This window comes from Lissotriton helveticus, chromosome 7 (genome assembly GCF_964261635.1).
Source record: "Lissotriton helveticus chromosome 7, aLisHel1.1, whole genome shotgun sequence".
In the NCBI taxonomy this organism is placed as follows: Eukaryota; Metazoa; Chordata; class Amphibia; order Caudata; family Salamandridae; genus Lissotriton; species Lissotriton helveticus.
The window spans coordinates 1,284,629,362-1,284,646,783 of NC_136068.1; positions in this window are offsets into that span (position 1 = coordinate 1,284,629,362).

A 17,422-nucleotide genomic window follows, 5' to 3' on the forward strand; every position below is an offset into this window, starting at 1 on the left:
AGAGCAGTCTTGCCGCTTCCAAGGCCAGGATCACCCACACAAGTGTTAAACTCTCATCCGTTGGTCCATGAGTGTGTGTGTCTAGAAGACTGAAGGTCGGAGGGGCACAAGGAGGGAGTGAGCCGACGTGCCTGGGCGGGGCTAGCGACTGGACGTCCTCAGCCCTGAAACCCTGGGTTCAACTTCCCCCACCGGCTTCTCCTCATCCGAGGAAGACCTGGCGCCCAGAAGTCCATCAGCACTGGGCACAGAAAGCGCCTGTGCATACCGGGGGAGGATCAACCTGCATCAGTAGGTCGGTACTGTAGCATTACAAGTGCAGGCATCAGAGCTCACGTCACACACAGGCACAGGCGATGACACTACAGCATCTTTTATTACCGCTCGATAGTGGAAAGGAGTGGACAAAACTACAGATGCTGGCTGCGTGGTTGAGCTGATCAGCTCTAACAGTTTCGAGTGGAGGGCTGTCTAATACACCACAGAGAGCAGGAAGAGGACAGGAGAGAAAGAGGGGGAGCATAAGCGAGAGCAAGCACCAACAAGACAATCAAAGTGCCAAGCAGAAACAGCCCAGAAAGAAGCCCCCCGAGAAGAGATCATGAGACCAGGGCCTACTTAAAATATCTTAGGAAGAGGATGGCTTTCTGCTCGGTTTTGAATATATCCAGGGAAGTCATGGTTCCTTTTCCTGGAGCCAAATAGTTCCAGATGTTGGCACCACTGCATGAAAAGGAGTGCGCCATTGTGCAGTGCTTCTTAAAAGTCAGATACTTCTGGTATTATCCGTCCACTCCAGTGGTGCATAAATGGGCCCTTCGCAAAAGTGACCTCTGCTGCAGGAACTATGGCAATGCCAGGACTTTGCTGCATCTATTCTGGCAGTGCCCCAAGCTTCAGAGATACTGGATTGAGGTCCTAAATTAGGGACACCAAATGTAATGTACTGCGATTCCCGGCATATGTCATCTTAGGAGCCGAGTACCGACTTTTGATTGTATTGAAGTCACACAAATGCCGCCAAATCACACTTTTGTTGGGAGCAGCCACCTCAGTTTTTGGGGCAAAGAAGACACACCAAAGTATAGATCCTGATTGTACCCGGTGTGAGACTTATGAGGGATGGAAAATCCCACTTTTCGTTTGGTGGGCGCATGAGCTAGCCTTGATTCGCTTTGGAAGGCATGTGTCTCCATACTATCAATTGATTCTGATTAGGTTACTAGTCCCAAATACCTACAGGTCCTTAACATTGTTCCAGCGACACATAAGTGCCCCAGAAGAAGCAAGGCTCTCCAGCCCACAATGTAAAAGAGGGGGCGGCCGGGGAAATTAGTGGCCGAATCAATAGGTTCAGTTTAGCAGAAGGGGCTCTCTAGGGCCCTGAGGGAATTGAAGCGGGATGGGGTTAGTTATGGTTTTATGATGTTTTGTTTTGTTTACTATCCCTTCATAACTGGCATGTGCGACTATTATGGTTAGTTTACTATGCTTCTAGTGATCCTTGTTTCCAGTTGCCCCCTCCGGCCTCGGGACATAGGGGGTGTTTTTGTCTTGAAAATTAAAAAACTGAATAAATCCTGAAAGTCATGGGCTCAAGAAGCAGTGTCACCCCTTTGTGAGGAGCTGATCCGACTAGATTTCCTTAGCTTCAGTGCCAGTTATAATGGACTGGCCTTGTGAGTGATGCAGGTTATATTGCATAAAGCTATAGCTTCAGTGGAAAGCCACTGGAGTGTTAGAAGTTCTGGTGAGATAAGGTTCTATAATTTGTTGTCAGAAATGAAAAATGCTGCTGCAAGGACCTCTGTTTTCAAAGGATTGAGATATTCTTTGGGAAGACCGGCCAAAAGGGAGTTGTAGTAGTAAATCCTTGACAGCACCCGTGATTGGACAAGGGTCTGTCTTAAGATCTTGTTCAGGGAGATGATGACAGAAAAATCACAATCGAAAGAACACATTTCTGGTCATAGTGTTGATTTGTGTCTGAATGATTGAGTCTTTTCTCAATAATGATACACAGTCGAAGATAGTTGGTTTGTGGTCAAGTACGCTAGTCGAGCTGAACTAGTAATGGAAACTATGAAGAAGAGATGAGAAAATGTGTTTTAGATGGATTGAGTTTTAATTGATCAGCTGGCATTCAGTCTTGAAATGAGTTTGGAGTATAAGGTTGAAGGTGCAGATGATTTGGAGAGGGAATCTTGAGATATACCCCTGTATCACCTGCATACAAATGAAAAAAGATCCCCAAGTTCTTTAGTATGGTTTCACGTGGCTGGATGTACAGGTTAAAGAGGAAATGGGCCAGACACAGCCCTGAAGGACTCTTTGAGTTGAGGCAACCAATTTGAGAGCCAGGAGTAGATTTGTATCTTCTGCGACCTAATTGTTGGGTGAGATATGTACCACTGAGGACCAGTCTATCAATGCCCACGTAACTTGAGAGTTTCAGTGAGCATACCGTGATTAACTAGATGGAATGCAACAGGTAAGTTGCGATGGACACAGAGACAGGACCTGCTCAAATCGATGATCAGGATTGCATTGTCCACAACTTGGAGCAGTGAAGTTTCTGTGCTGCAACCTTGACTGCAGCCTGACTGGTACTCATCTAGGATAGGGTGACCAGATCTTGAGAACCAAAAACCGTGACATTTTGGAAAAATGAAGGACTACCATTTTTCATCCATGGAATGGTGCACAATGACAGCTCTCATTAACATAGGATCACAGAAGATGCATTAACAAAATTAATAAAATGTAATTTCTACAACCAACATCCTACCTATTAAATAAATTGCTTACTTTCAACAGCTGCTAACTAGCACAGCTTTAGAACACCCAGAAAAGTGCCTCTCACTGTTTTCCGTCGACCCCTTCTAAAAACTGGGACATGAGACAAAATTGCCAAAATCTGCCAGACAGCTGGTGAAAAACCAGGACTGTCTGGACAAATCTGGGACGTCTGGTCACCCTAATCTAGGAGGGCATTCTCGAACATGTGTTGAGTAAGTTGCATTGCGACTCAGCTCTCAGTAGCTTTTGCAAGAAATGGAAGACCTGCTAAAGGACCCAAATTATTTAGATTCGGCATGTCTGCAGAGGTTTTTTTGAAATGTTGGATGGCTTGCCCAATCTTGAACGAGTCAGGGAGCTCTCCTTGTCTTAGGGAGAGTTTCACTACATTAGCTCAATGTAGCAGCTGGTGGTGCTCCAAGTCTAATGTGATATTAGTAGGTATTGGATCCCAAGAAATAGTTAAAGGGTTTATTTAGTCTTTGTGATACATTTAGATACGTCATCCGCTAAGGTTAAAATAATAGCTAAGGATTTATTTAGACAGTTCGAAAATATATTTTGAGTTATTTCTCCTTGTATTTTCGTTTTAAAGTTCATATTCAAAAGGGAAAAAAATACCAGCTTTGGCTGATTGACTTACTACTTTTACAATTATTTTCATGAAGCGTTGTCCAAATCGCAACCCTAATGGGGCATGGGGAAAACATGCCTTTTTTATAGGTAAAAATCCTGAGGGGGCGCGGGGGTGGGGGTGAGGTCTCATCTGCTGGTGTATTTCCTATATATATGAGTAAATAAGTTATGCATAAGAGTTTAAAGTTAATCGTGCTGAGAGTACAAAGATCGTTCAAAGATACGTCATATGCAGAATCAGGCCCTGAAGTCAGCCTGATGAAGTGGCTAAAGACTTTCTCTTGTTCTTAGATGTCCGTGTTCCTGCATTGCAGATGGTGCCCAGCTGTGCAACCAGGCAGAAAGATATCCATTGCCTCAGTTTGCTTCTCTTATCGCTCTTTTCCCGGGTCGACCTCTAACCAACATATTGTCAGTGTGTGATTGGCAGTGGGTGTGGAGGAGTGTGGAAGCACACATCACTCCTTTTGGATCCAGTTCGCAAGATTAATGCATTCTTACAACAACTGAATCCCAACCCCTGGTGGCAGTGCCAAGTTACCATAAAGCCTTTGTCTGGAGTGGCAAGCCACCAGGAAAGGCTACATGGAGTCACCTCAGAAGTACAGAGTCCTAGCCACTGTGCAGTGCTAAACAACCAGAGAGGTGGTGAATTATTAGGTACACATGCTAGTCAGCTGAGGTGAAATCTACTAGTGTCTGCAGGAGGAGTGTATTTTATTAAGTGAAGGGACAGTGAAGGAGTAAGAGGTGACAAGAGTCGTGGCAAAAGGGCATTTGAGGTTATGGCCTAATGAGGAGTTTTCAAGTGGCATATAACATTTACAAGAGTTTGCTTGTTAAAGGCAACCCAGGACTGACACATTAGGCATCCAGGGCATCTACTGGTTACATTCAAATAGGATAAATGCCCTTGGGTTCATCCAGGAGCGACAGAGGAGCAGAACATGGCGTGCACTGGTTACAGGCAGCCAGATAAATCCAGATAAGTGCCTATTGGGTCTGCCCAAAAACAACAGAAAAGCAGCACATTGTGTGCACTGGTTACAGACAGCGAGACATATGCCTATTATGTCCATCCGGGAGCGACAGAGGTCTCGCCCATTGCATGCATTGGTTACAAGCAGACAGGATAAATGGCAAATGCAGTTTCCAGGTCAGACAGAGGAGAGCAGCACATGGCATGCACTTGTTAGAGGCAGCCATATAAACACCCATTGGGTCCATCCAGGAGTGACAGAGTCGTAGCCCCTGGCATGCACTGATTTCAGTCAGCCATACAGTCTCAGAGTGGTGGAGGAGCAGCACAAGGTGTGGACTGGTGACGAGCAGCCAGATACATGCTCACAGAGTACCCCTGGGAGCGAAACAGGAACTGTTGCTTTATAAATAGATGTAAAACAGGTTAGTTTATTTTGAAAAAGTTGTGCATCACCTTGTTAACAGACGAAGATTGTTCCTTTTACGTCTTGAAGATGGTGCTTCTTTTGTGTTCTTGTTGAGAGTAATTTGAAGGGTTCTAGGCCAAGGCTATAACTAGCTCAAGTATTGGAGTTTCTTCAGAATCACTGTTTACCTCATACGCCATTAACTCAAGGATGCCCTAGAGATTGGACCCCCCTGGGAAACGTGAAGAAAATCTACTCCATTGTGATATCACATATTAAGATTTGTCAGGTTAGTCAATTGCAAACCAACTCAGTGGTCATTTGAGGAAACTGCAATGCACTGGCCAGAAACGCTTCTTCACAAAAACACTTAGTTAACAACAGTAGCCATCTTGAAGAAAAAAGTTAAAAACACAGCACATGTAAAGAAATTCTTCTTTCTAAGTAGCTAAACATTTTTAATACAGCACATTTGTCAATATTTACAGCAAAAATACCTTTCCAAAACGATTTCAGTGTTCGCACAAGACAATTTGCAAAATTTACACCCCAAAAATTATTTTAGCAAAAACACTTTTCAAATGCAATATCTAGCAGTTACATGGGAAAACAGATTTAGCAATCAAAGGAAAATTATGAAAGCTCTTTGTTAAGTTGTACGGGCAAAAACCTGCATATTTACACAGTCAAATGGGGAGTGAGTTTCAGTGAGCAGGGACATTTAAGCAGAGGTTTGAAAGCAAAATGACATAAATGTTGTGAGGCACAGAATGCATATTGACTATAAGTCTACAAGTCTGTGCATTGCAAGATGAAACCTTATGATATGACATGAGAGCCAAAAGTATAACTATGGTTATAGTAATGCATTGGACAACCAGTAGACAATTTGTGTGTGCTCAGGTAAGTCAGAAGTGTTTTTTTCAATCAGGCTTTGAAAGAGATAAACGAGGGTCCTGTCTTATGTCAATGGGGGCGTTATTCCATGCTGTCGAACAACTGAATCTGCTTACTGACCTCTATTTCCCCATCAACACCCATTTCAGCAATCCCCTCCCAAATAGGTTATATAAAATTTTCCTCCTTCTCTCCATATGTCAGTGTCTGGAGATACACCCTCCAGCACAGAAATGAGGTATTACATTTCCACTCTCTGGGGAGGCTGTATCAACACCACATCAAAACCGGAGGAGGTTCAAAATGGATCCCATATGGTATAGCAAACATACCCTCATCATATACACATTAATATCAGTGCAGTATTTGGGCGTGAAACATCCGCAGAACTTCACTCAAGTGGGCTGATAGTATAGGCATCACATTGTGTTTTAGAATAATGACAAATTGTTCTTCTCGTACTAAGGTGTACTGCCACTACCGCTCACTGTACATAAACACAAATAATGATCTCATGTCTCCTAAGATTTATGATAAGAGTTTGGCTGGTGGTTTGAGGGTTAATTTTGGGCCTAGGACTCATTACACACAAAGGATTTTGTGGGTGCTGGGCCACTAGGTAGTTATAGTTAGGACCTCGTTTACAAAAGATTTGTTGGTTTGCTAATAACTTTGGTTCTTTTTGACAAATTTCCACAAAGCTTTCAAATAAAAAGTTCATCCACGTCAGCTGTTTCCTGGAAAGTTTTGGGGTTGTGATAGAGAGCGCTCTAGGATCGAGAGTGCCGAGATTTCCAAGATGGCGTCCGGATGGCCGCCATATCAGGAGAGGTTAAGCAGTCTAGACTCCCGAGAGGAAGGGATGACGTCGGCGAAGGAGGAGGAAGACGACGGTTGGCTCAGGTGCGGGGGTTCGAGTGATTGGGAGGCCGGTGGAGCGGGAGCGGCGAGGGAAAGCAGCGAAGGGGGAAACGGAGAACGGAGGACTAGAGAAGCGACCCGAGACCCATAGGACCCTGACGGGAGGCGTCGAGGGAGCGACGGAGTAGTCCTAAGGGAGGTTTCCCCAACAACCAATGCGCTCGTATCCGGCTGTCCCTCCAAGCAACAGGACACCGAGATACCCATTGCTACGGTCCATGGGGACCGTAGCTCCAGGCAAGTGACGTGGGGAGAGCAGTGGAGGAGGAGGTTGGGGGGGAAAGGGACTGTGGGGTTGGTGGCACAAGTAGAGCTGTGTTGCATGCATGTGTGTTAAGATACACCCCCAAAAGCCCTCACTTTCCTTATCCTTCCTCCAGCTTTAGTCTATCTTACACTAACCTCGGTGACCCAAGGTTATTGGTGACGGGAGCACTTGATAGAGTCATAAGTTGACAGACTTTTAGTGACGGGAGTGTCCCTTTGTTTCTGATTGCTTTTTGGGAGACACCGGTCCTGACGACAATAGAAGAAGAGAGACCTAGTCCTAATCCCTATGACATTTTGTTTTCAAGTATAGGTGTGAGAAACACGAACTGTTGAAGTCTGTTAAGCGTGAATAAACGCCTACGTTGTAACACTACCATTGACTATCTGATAATTCTGGTTTATCCCTTTAAAAGAAAAGTGTCAAACGTTTACAGTGGTGTCAGAAGTGGGATACCGTCATTTGATACAAGATGACACAACCGGTGACAGTGCAGGATATGATAACGCAATTGGCAGAAGGACAGAGACATTTACAACTGGTGTTGGAACAACAAATGTACTAAACAAAATTAGAGAGCGAAGGGATTTTATCCACCTGGGTGGACGGAAGGGTACTCCCGATCCCCTGGTTTGGTAGCTGTATAACAAAATAAGGAGTACCACCAAAGATAAGGCTAGGAAACCAATATCGGTGGGATGAGACTCTAATGTAAAAAAAGAAGAAGTCCTCCTTTGTTTTTAAGGAACCCCTCACTCACCGACCTGGTCGGTGACATGCTTCATCATCGGGGCCACCTTGACAGCCGAGTGCCATCAAGGTGTGCTGCGACACCTGAGATACAGTGGAGCGGGTATGTGAGTGATGAATGTAAAAGAAAAAAAGTCAGTGAGTTAAAAATTGTCCTGGTATGACTTATCCAAAAATTATTTATTCTAAGACTACTGGACAATGTTAAAAACAGTGTATGTCGATACAATGAAGGCTCAATTAAGACCAAATGTATCTGTGGTATGTGTTAGGTCTACATGTTTCAAACCAACAGGGGAGTTACCGGTTTTTCTTCAGGACCAAAAAATTAAAAGGAAATGGGTGGTCAGGGTACACTAACACCCTGCCATTCAGGACCCAAATTAGCCAATTGCTAAGTGGGTAAAGATAAATGTAACCCAGAAGTGGTTACATTAAAAGGCAAAAAACCTGTGAAGAAAGAGAGGATCATAAGTCATAAAAGCTGATTACATGCCTGCAACGTAGTGAAGTGACGTAGTCCGCTCTGTCTGTGAATCATCCCACATTCAGTTAAGGCGAATTATCCATAGTGTGGTGTATCAGCATTATTTCTGAGTGGAAGTTTTTAGGTTCTAAAAAGACACACATATCAATATAGGTGTGAAGGTGAACACGCATATATATTTCTATTTTTATTTGCCAGTCTGTCACAAGCCAGATAGTGCGTGCCAAAGTCATGACTATATATTAATAAAACCACACCCAGAAATCCCACTGATAGTGTGGACAAACGTTCTTTTCCTAATACTAAATCCATACCTAAACCGTTCACAAAAATGACCCCTCAAGTTCAGATGGGACCCCAGTGCTTTAGATATGCGGAGTGGGGGCATATATCCCGAAATTGTCCCTTAAACAATGATGGCTCCGAACCAGTGGAAGTGGGTTGGTCCCGAGGACGGGTACTTGTAACTGGTGTACCTAGGAAAAGATACAAGAAAGCCATTAGACTAAACGGGAGACCTATTGAGGTTTTGTTGGACACAGGATGTCACTATACAGTGGTAGTACAAGATTTAGTTCCTTTGAATTCTCTATGTGAGGGAGAAACAGTTTTGGTCTCATGTGTCCATGGAGATGTTAAGGAATATCCTTTAGCGGAAGTGCTGCTCGAGATAGATGGGCATCCACAGGTACGGAGAGATGGGGTGGTTCCAAGACTCCCAGAGAATATTCTGTTAGGAACGGACCTACCTCAATTTCATGATTATCTGATGGAGGTGTCTGAGCAAGAAGCTAGAATAGAATGGTTACAAGAGGCTCCTTTCTCTAGTGAACCCATAGACAAACCCCAGGACCGAGAACATAAATCTAAGAATGAAAAAAGAAGAGAGAGGGAAAAGTATGCTACTGCATGCCAATCTATTGCCTCATGTTTATTTTCTTCCCCAGAAAACGGAGGCACTCCTGTACGAAGTTTCCGTGCAGCACAGAAAGATGACAGCACCCTGGAACCAAGTGCAGGAGGTCGACTCAGAAAAGGTAGGACCCTATTTTTATATAAAACAAGGGTTGTTGTATCGAGCGAGTGAAGGGCCGAGTGGGAAAACAGAACAACTATTAGTACCGGTAGCCTTCAGAGAACAAGCCTTACAGTTAGCTCATAATCAAACGGGTGGGGGTCACTACGGTCAGGAATTGACGTTGAAGTATCTATTAGACCGTTTCGATTGGCCAGGAGTGTATAGAGAAACTGCCAGATTCTGTGCAACATGTCCCAAATGTCAGTTGATCAATCCCTCTAAAGACAGGAAAGTACCACCATGTCCTTTACCTATTATTAATGTTCCATTTCAACGTGTAGGAATGAATTTAGTAGGGCCCTTGATTCCTTGATTCCTTCAGCTAGGGGACATCAATATATACTAGTCCTAGTGGACTACGCTACAAGATACCCAGAGGCTATACCTCTAACTAGCATGACTACGTTAACAGTTGCTCAGGCTATGATATCTTTTTTCTCCAGAGTAGGTTTTCCGATGGAATTGTTAACTGACCAAGGAACTCCTTTTATGGCCAAGCTCATGAAAGAAGTATGTAATCTTTTGGGAGTCCAACAGATTCGAACAGCAGTATATCATCCCCAGACAGATGGCCTGGTGGAAAGGTACAACAGAACAATTAAGACTATCCTAAAGAAATTAATAGGAGAGACAGGGAAGGACTGGGACCGGAAATTTCCCTTAGTTCTGTTTGCCATTAGAACTCATGAACAGAAATCCATGGGTTTCTCCCCGTTTGAATTATTATTCGGGAGAAAACCTCGCACCCTACTGGATATGGCAGCAGAGCAGTGGACTGGAGAGGAAGATGAGGGAAAACCTCTCCTAGGATACATGCAGACACTCAAAGAGACATTAGCCACACTCTGGGACACTGTTCATCAAAACATGGACAAAGCTCAGAACAAACAGAAAGAACAGTATGATCGAAAAAGCCAGATAAGGGAGTTGAAGGTGGGAGACAAGGTACGGATTTTGCTCCCTTTATCTGATAAGAAGCTGTTAGCTACCTGGCAAGGTCCATATGCAATCACACAGAAAGTTACAGAAGTTTCCTACCGAGTAGCTGTACCACACACTAATAAGGTGGGGCAAACATATCACATTAATTTATTAAAAAAATGTGAGGAGCCTGATACTAAAATACAAGAGAAAAACGTAGCCCAAGGCATTAACCATGTAACCGTACATACACCCCTAAATCTGCCCCAGGAGATTGGGGGGGAGGAACAAGAGAATCAACCATCTATGGGGCCGAAGTTATCTTTAGAGCAAAAACACCAGTTGAAACAGCTACTTGCCCAGTATTCGGAACTTAGTTCTGGAAAACCCGGGAGAACCTCTTTGGTAGCTCATGACATTGTTACAGCACCCGGAAAGGTGGTAAATGTAAGACCCTACTGTATACCTGAGGCTAGAAGAGAGGCAGTAGAACAAGAAATAGAGAAGATGTTACAGGCAGATATAATTGAACCTTCTAAGAGTAATTGGCGATCTCCCATAGTATTGGTGCCCAAACCGGATGAAGTATCTGTTTTTGCATTGACTTTAGGCAGGTAAATGCCCATTCAAAATTTGATAATTACCCAATGCCTCGAGTGGATGAATTGATAGAAAGATTAGGAGAAGCTTGAGTAATGTCCACGATTGATTTAACCAAGGGATATTGGCAGATACCCCTAACTGATTCCGCTCAGGAAAAGACAGCGTTCTCCACACCCTCCGGGTTATATCAGTTCAAAGTGATGCCATTTGGTCTCCATGGAGCACCAGCCACTTTTCAGAGACTTATGGACATTTTACTTCGAGCTCATCAAAAATATGCAGTTGCTTATTTAGACGACATTGTCGTATATAGTCCTGATTGGAAAACTCACTTAGAACACCTCAAGACTTTATTTGAGACCTTGACCCAAGCAGGGTTGACCATTCACCCAAAGAAGACCACTCTGGGCACTCATCCGATCAACTACTTAGGGTATACCATAAGTGAGGGAACCCTTAAGCCACAAATCAACAAGCTAGAAGCGATTCAAAACATCCCTAGGCCGACCACTAGAAAAGAAGTGAGAGCTTTCTTAGGGTTAGTTGGATACTACAGGAGATTCATCCCTCAACTGTCTGATGTAGCAAGTCCTCTCACTGATTTGTTAAGAGGAAAACCCTCGAGGGCCAAAATCGAGTGGGGACTGGCACAGGAAAAGAGTTTTGGTACTCTAAAGACTTTACTTTGTAAGGCTCCAATACTGAATTGTCCTGACTACAAGAAGTCATTTGTGTTGCAAACAGATGCCTCAGATAAGGGACTTGGAACCGTGTTATCTCAACCAGAAGCTCAAGGACTGCTTAAACCAGTGTTGTTTCTAAGTCGAAAACTTTTCCCAAGAGAGACCCGATATGCCACCATGGAGAAAGAATGCCTCGCAATAAAGTGGGCTATGGAGTCGTTACAGTACTACCTGTTGGGGAGAACCTTTTTTCTAGTAACAGATCATGCCCCTTTAACTTGGTTAGCCACTAACAAAGAGACCAATGCTAAAGTATTAAGATGGTTCCTAGCCCTACAGCCTTTTTCTTTTCAGACTCTGCACAAGCCAGGAACATTTCAAGGGAATGTGGATTACCTATCAAGATTTCCTACATCTGAATGGCCCGATCGTCCATCTCCAGAAGAGAGGCAATGTGATAGAGAGCGCTCTAGGATCGAGAGTGCCGAGATTTCCAAGATGGCGTCCGGATGGCCGCCATATCAGGAGAGGTTAAGCAGTCTAGACTCCCGAGAGGAAGGGATGACGTCGGCGAAGGAGGAGGAAGACGACGGTTGGCTCAGGTGCGGGGGTTCGAGTGATTGGGAGGCCGGAGGAGCGGGAGCGGTGAGGGAAAGCAGCGAAGGGGGAAACGGAGAATGGAGGACTGGAGAAGCGACCCGAGACCCAGAGGACCCTGACGGGAGGCGTCGAGGGAGCGACGGAGTAGTCCCAAGGGAGGTTTCCTCAACAACCACTGCGCTCGTATCCGGCTGTCCCTCCAAGCAACAGGACACCGAGATACCCATTGCTACGGTCCATGGGGACCGCAGCTCCAGGCAAGTGACGTGGGGAGAGCGGTGGAGGAGGAGGTTGGGGGGAAAGGGACTGTGGGGTTGGTGGCATAAGTAGAGCTGTGTTGCATGCATGTGTGTTAAGATACACCCCCAAAAGCCCTCACTTCCCTTATCCTTCCTCCAGCTTTAGTCTATCTTACACTAACCTCGGTGACCCAAGGTTATTGGAGACGGGAGCACTTGATAGAGTCATAAGTTGACAGACTTTTAGTGAAGGCAGTGTCCCTTTGTTTCTGTTTGCTTTTTGGGAGACACCGGTCCTAACGACAATACAAGAAGAGAGACCTAGAGGCAGAAGGCATCTTCACACAAGAGACCGCGTCCTAATCCCTATGACATTTTGTTTTCAAGTATTGGTGTGAGAAACACGAACTGTTGAAGTCTGTTAAGCGTGAATAAACGCCTACGTTGTAACACTACCATTGACTATCTGATAATTCCGATTTATCCCTTCAAAAGAAAAGTGTCAAACGTTTACAGGGGTGATCCATCAAGCAGTGGCCGAAGAAAAGGGGTGATCCCATAACACGTTTTCCACATTTCTAATTGAACAAGGGTTTAGCAAAATTTGCAGAATGGAATTACCCCAATTTTGGCAGAAAGCTCAATCTAGGTCCAGAAAGTTTGCTTTCTGTGATTTGGTGTGAATCCGTTCAGTTTTAGAGAAATTAAGGTTGAAAACATTTGTAGATTTCAGTCCACATATGATCCGCTGAGCTGATAGATCTAGAGATAAGATCTGATTGGCAGCCAGCACATTAACTAACATATGATGGCAGCCACTTTAGGACTCAGGTACTCAGTCCTCTGTCCTGAAAATATGTAGAAAAACATATAAGGGGCATGGTAGGCATACCCTCCTCCCCCCCGGCCTGTTGGGCCAAAAACGTATTTAAAAAAAAGAAAAAAAAAAGTTTACAGTGAATTCTTTGAGGATTGTGGTAAACTTACAAAAAAGTCTCCTGCCTTTTTCTTTAAAAAAAACCTCTTGGGTGGGCCAGGGCCCAGGGGCTGCCACAATGCAATCTTTTGGAGACAGGGATGTGCAGCCCCCTGCCTCAGCCTTCAAGAGGCACCTGGAACTCAAACGCCTGGGGCCACATTCCAGTATAATGGGAAGGTGGCTTATGGCCCTTTCCACAGGCCATTAACCGGCATTTGGGACCCCATCTTCAAGAGATGCTACACATTAAAAGGGGTAGGCTAGCGACCCCTCTCCTCAGGCCACTAACAGGCACTGGGACCCCATCCACCTCAGGCCAGTACCCATATTAGAAGGGGAGGGGGGTTGCTGCCCTCTTCTCCAAGTCATTAACATGCTCCGGGACCTTATATGGTCAGCTAGAGGGCCCTGCGCTCCTTCCCAAAATAAACATTGGTCCCAGGGTATGGGGCCCCTACGAGGCCCTGGCAAGGGGCTTTACACCTCCTACTCTTTCAGAAAGAAATCGACCATAGGGGATGGGGTCCCCGGGTCTTATAGAAGGCTTGGGGAGGGGGTGTCTCATGCCCTCCTCCCCATTAAAATGTTTAAAAAAGGATCTAGACATGGGGGGCATCCCTGGTGGTGCCCCAAGAAGGGCAGAGACACCACCAAGTATTTCATTTTAATGTTGTGCAGTGCTGCAGGGAGTGTAGCAGCCCACCAGCAAAATTACAAAAATGCAGTAAGTCTCTTGGGTCATTGAATCCATGAGCCCTGGAAAGCTTACCATATTTTTATAAAACATTTCAAGCTGGAGCTGTATGTCTTGAGCTGCAGTGCAGGGACTTCTTGTGGTGTGTTCTAAGACTGCATTTAGTGGCCTGAAAAATAATTGAAAAAAGACTCAAAGACATGCTGATGTTTTTTTAAAGGCTTTTATATTTTGATGTTCTGATCCTTTGATAAAGTCTGCAGGTCTGCCTTACTTAAAAAGATACCCTTTATATTGCTACATCACAAAGTCAACTGTGCGTGCCCGCAGGGGGTTCACCAGGCCCTGTGCCCTATGCCTTGTCAGGCCCACGGACGAGTGCTGTAGGGGGTTGGGCAGCTGCGGGGGTGGGGTGGTTGGTTGCAGGCCAGGCACACCAAAGCCACACATGGCCGAAGGCTGTGCGCTGTAGGGGATTAGGAACCTGCAAGAGGTTAGGCGGAGGCCTGACCAAAGGCTGTCTGCGGCCTTGGGATGGACATCTCACTTTACATTAAAAAAAGGCATAGAATTCAATGAAAAAACAAAGGTTAATGTGATGTTATATTTAAGGATTGTAATATTTTACTTAATATATTTTTTTAACTTAGAAATTCATTGAAAAAACAAGGGTCAAAGGGACATTATAGTTAGGTGAAAATGTCAGTTAAAACTTACGGTTTTAAACAAACAAAACTACTGATATTCACCAATTATAGTTATCACAAGTAACTATAGCTCGAGACCTAACGTACCTAAAACTCACACTCTCGCCATGCACTGCTTATGCCATCACATATTACTTCACTGATGGCATTTACAATGACAGCATTAACAACATCACTGATGACATCTAAAATTACATCATTTATGACACCTCTGTACATGGCGAGGGTACAAGTTATATTTACTTTAGGGCTCACGTTATAGTTACTTAAGATTGATACAACTAGCCGAATGGCGGAGTGGTATGTAAATGTCATTAGAACCCCAAGATGGCAATATAGGACCATATTGCATGTTACCAGTTACATATTCCTTATACTGATAGTTTATTTTTGTGGTAGCTATCTTCAAATTGCAGTTAGCAATGCGCTCTGTTTCCAGTTACATAATGTATATTTACCTTTCATTAATTAATTATTGATTAAAAATGGACAAAGGTGAAGGCTGAGGATCAATGTGATTCTGTGGCTGTGCGTTAACGACATAATTATAGATTTACTGCATTTGCCACAAAATTTGCCGCTAGGTGGGTGACGCTAGTAATGTTGTGTGTTTTGGTAACCATAACTGATGAATTGCAAACCACTCTGCAAAGCTTTAACATTATCTTCTAAAATTATCCTGCATGAAGGATTAAATTATTCAGAAAGTTTTTCTAAATTGCGTTGCAAAAGATTAAAATGTGTGTTGCACATTTTTTGGCAGCATTATTTTCATCTATGAGCGAAAAACAACATTGAACATGTAATCTGCAAAATGCAATCAAAATATTATTATGAGGTGAATGCTGCAGCCACAGAATTGAATACATCCTTCACCCACACTGGTGCCCCCTATTTTAGCCACGATTTATTCTGCACAATGAAAATGCGATTTGTAGCATATCTTAGCCTTACTCCCATTTTTAGACCTTTCAATGACTTGTCCAGTGAGAACTCCCATGAGCAATGGGGAGCCTCAGAAGTTAGTTTTGTCCAGTCTACTGCAATTTTGCTCGATTGATCCAAGGTGGGATACTTTATAAGTAGCCTTAAGGCTCAGCCTTATCCTGGGTTGTATCTAGTGATTGCTGATGATCTATGTCTGTATGCGACCTTCTTGGCAATGTTTAAATGCATGGGTGTTCACCCCGATAGCGAGGCCTTTAGGATACCCTATCATGTGCAAGGCGGTTTAAACAACTAGCCAGAGTCCATATGGGTTGAAAGGACATAGATGACACTTCTCAAAGGAGGTATGTGGGAGGAAATCAGATATGAACGAGTACAAGTGCCCCGTCCTGCTTCTTTGACTGAACAGACTGACCAGATCTTGGAGATAGATCATAGAATTAATACTGAAAAATCAAGCAAATACTTGGATCCACAGTAACCAGCCAGCCAAAATCCCTGACTTTCCTTCTACTTCATTTGAAAAACCTATGGAAATAGGAACCTCTAGGGGAACTCTATCAGTTGAAGAACACACTCATAGAGATCACTTATGGCTTCATCTTTATTGTGGTGAGCAAGGATATATTATTCCCTCTTGTACTATAAGACTTGTCAAACCATCCAGAGTACATGTTCGGCAAGACTATTTCAATGTTACTGTTAGTTGTACATTATTTCACTTTAGTGTGCCTATTCAAGTGGATTCTGAGCACTGTCTGTAAGTGTCAATATTTCTGCACTCAGATGACTTGGATGAAATAGTTAATTCCTGCTGTTAAAAAGAGAAAAAGCAACTTTGGTGGCAGTTATAGATGGTTCATTGTTGGCTTTGAGTTTTGCAATTTTCCCCATAAATTGCCAGATTTACGGTTTGACACACAGTACTCCACCTGTGAGTGTGGCGAAGGACATTATCTCCCCACCCTGATGGACTACCTTTCACCAAATTTAGAGCGGTCATCTTTGTACATTGAAAGAAACTGTCATCACAGCAGTTCTTTTCAATGTACAAAGGTTTGGTGGGAAGCCACAGTCAGTTTTAACAGCCATTCACCAAACCTTTCCAAAGTTTTTGTGTTTTCAAAACAAATTCCCAAAGCAGAAGATTGTTTCTGAAAAACAAAATAATTGTGACCCCTAGACCCTGGGTATTTTCTCCTAGGGAATAGGGATGAATATTGTTTTATTTCTGTCCTTCATTGCCAGAATTATGCTGGTGGTGATGGACAGAAAAAAGAGACATAGAACAGGTATATTAATTTGCCATGGCGAGCTATAAGACCGCCACCCCAACTTGCAGTCCCTCTCCACCTAATTTGGTAGAGAGGTGTGCGCTACTCACATCTGGTTGGATGGCCACACTGCCTCTGTTTCTGGCCGAGCTCTTCAGGTGGAACGGTTCCTTCTAACAAAAGGGAGCAGGAAGTTTCTGGCATCTTTTTTTTATAAGAATCACTTACTGAGGTCAGATGACGTTACTTCCTATCTCAGAGGAATCAACATCCAACCCACTGTTGACAGGTGACCTCAACATGCACCTACGTGGGCCACAGAAGAGGGGCGAGCTATTTGAGGACCAACATATGGCCTGAAACATTCCATGTCAGGAGCAGTGTAGCAGAAAGCAACAATCAGCACTCGCTAGGAACTCTGTAAAGGATCTGGAACATCTAAGATTCGTAGCACTAAATGGGCGCTTCCCAGGAGATCAGCTACCGGGGGCAACATTTCACAGCACAGCGGCAAGTACGCTAATAGATTATACCTTTGTAAATCTACTAA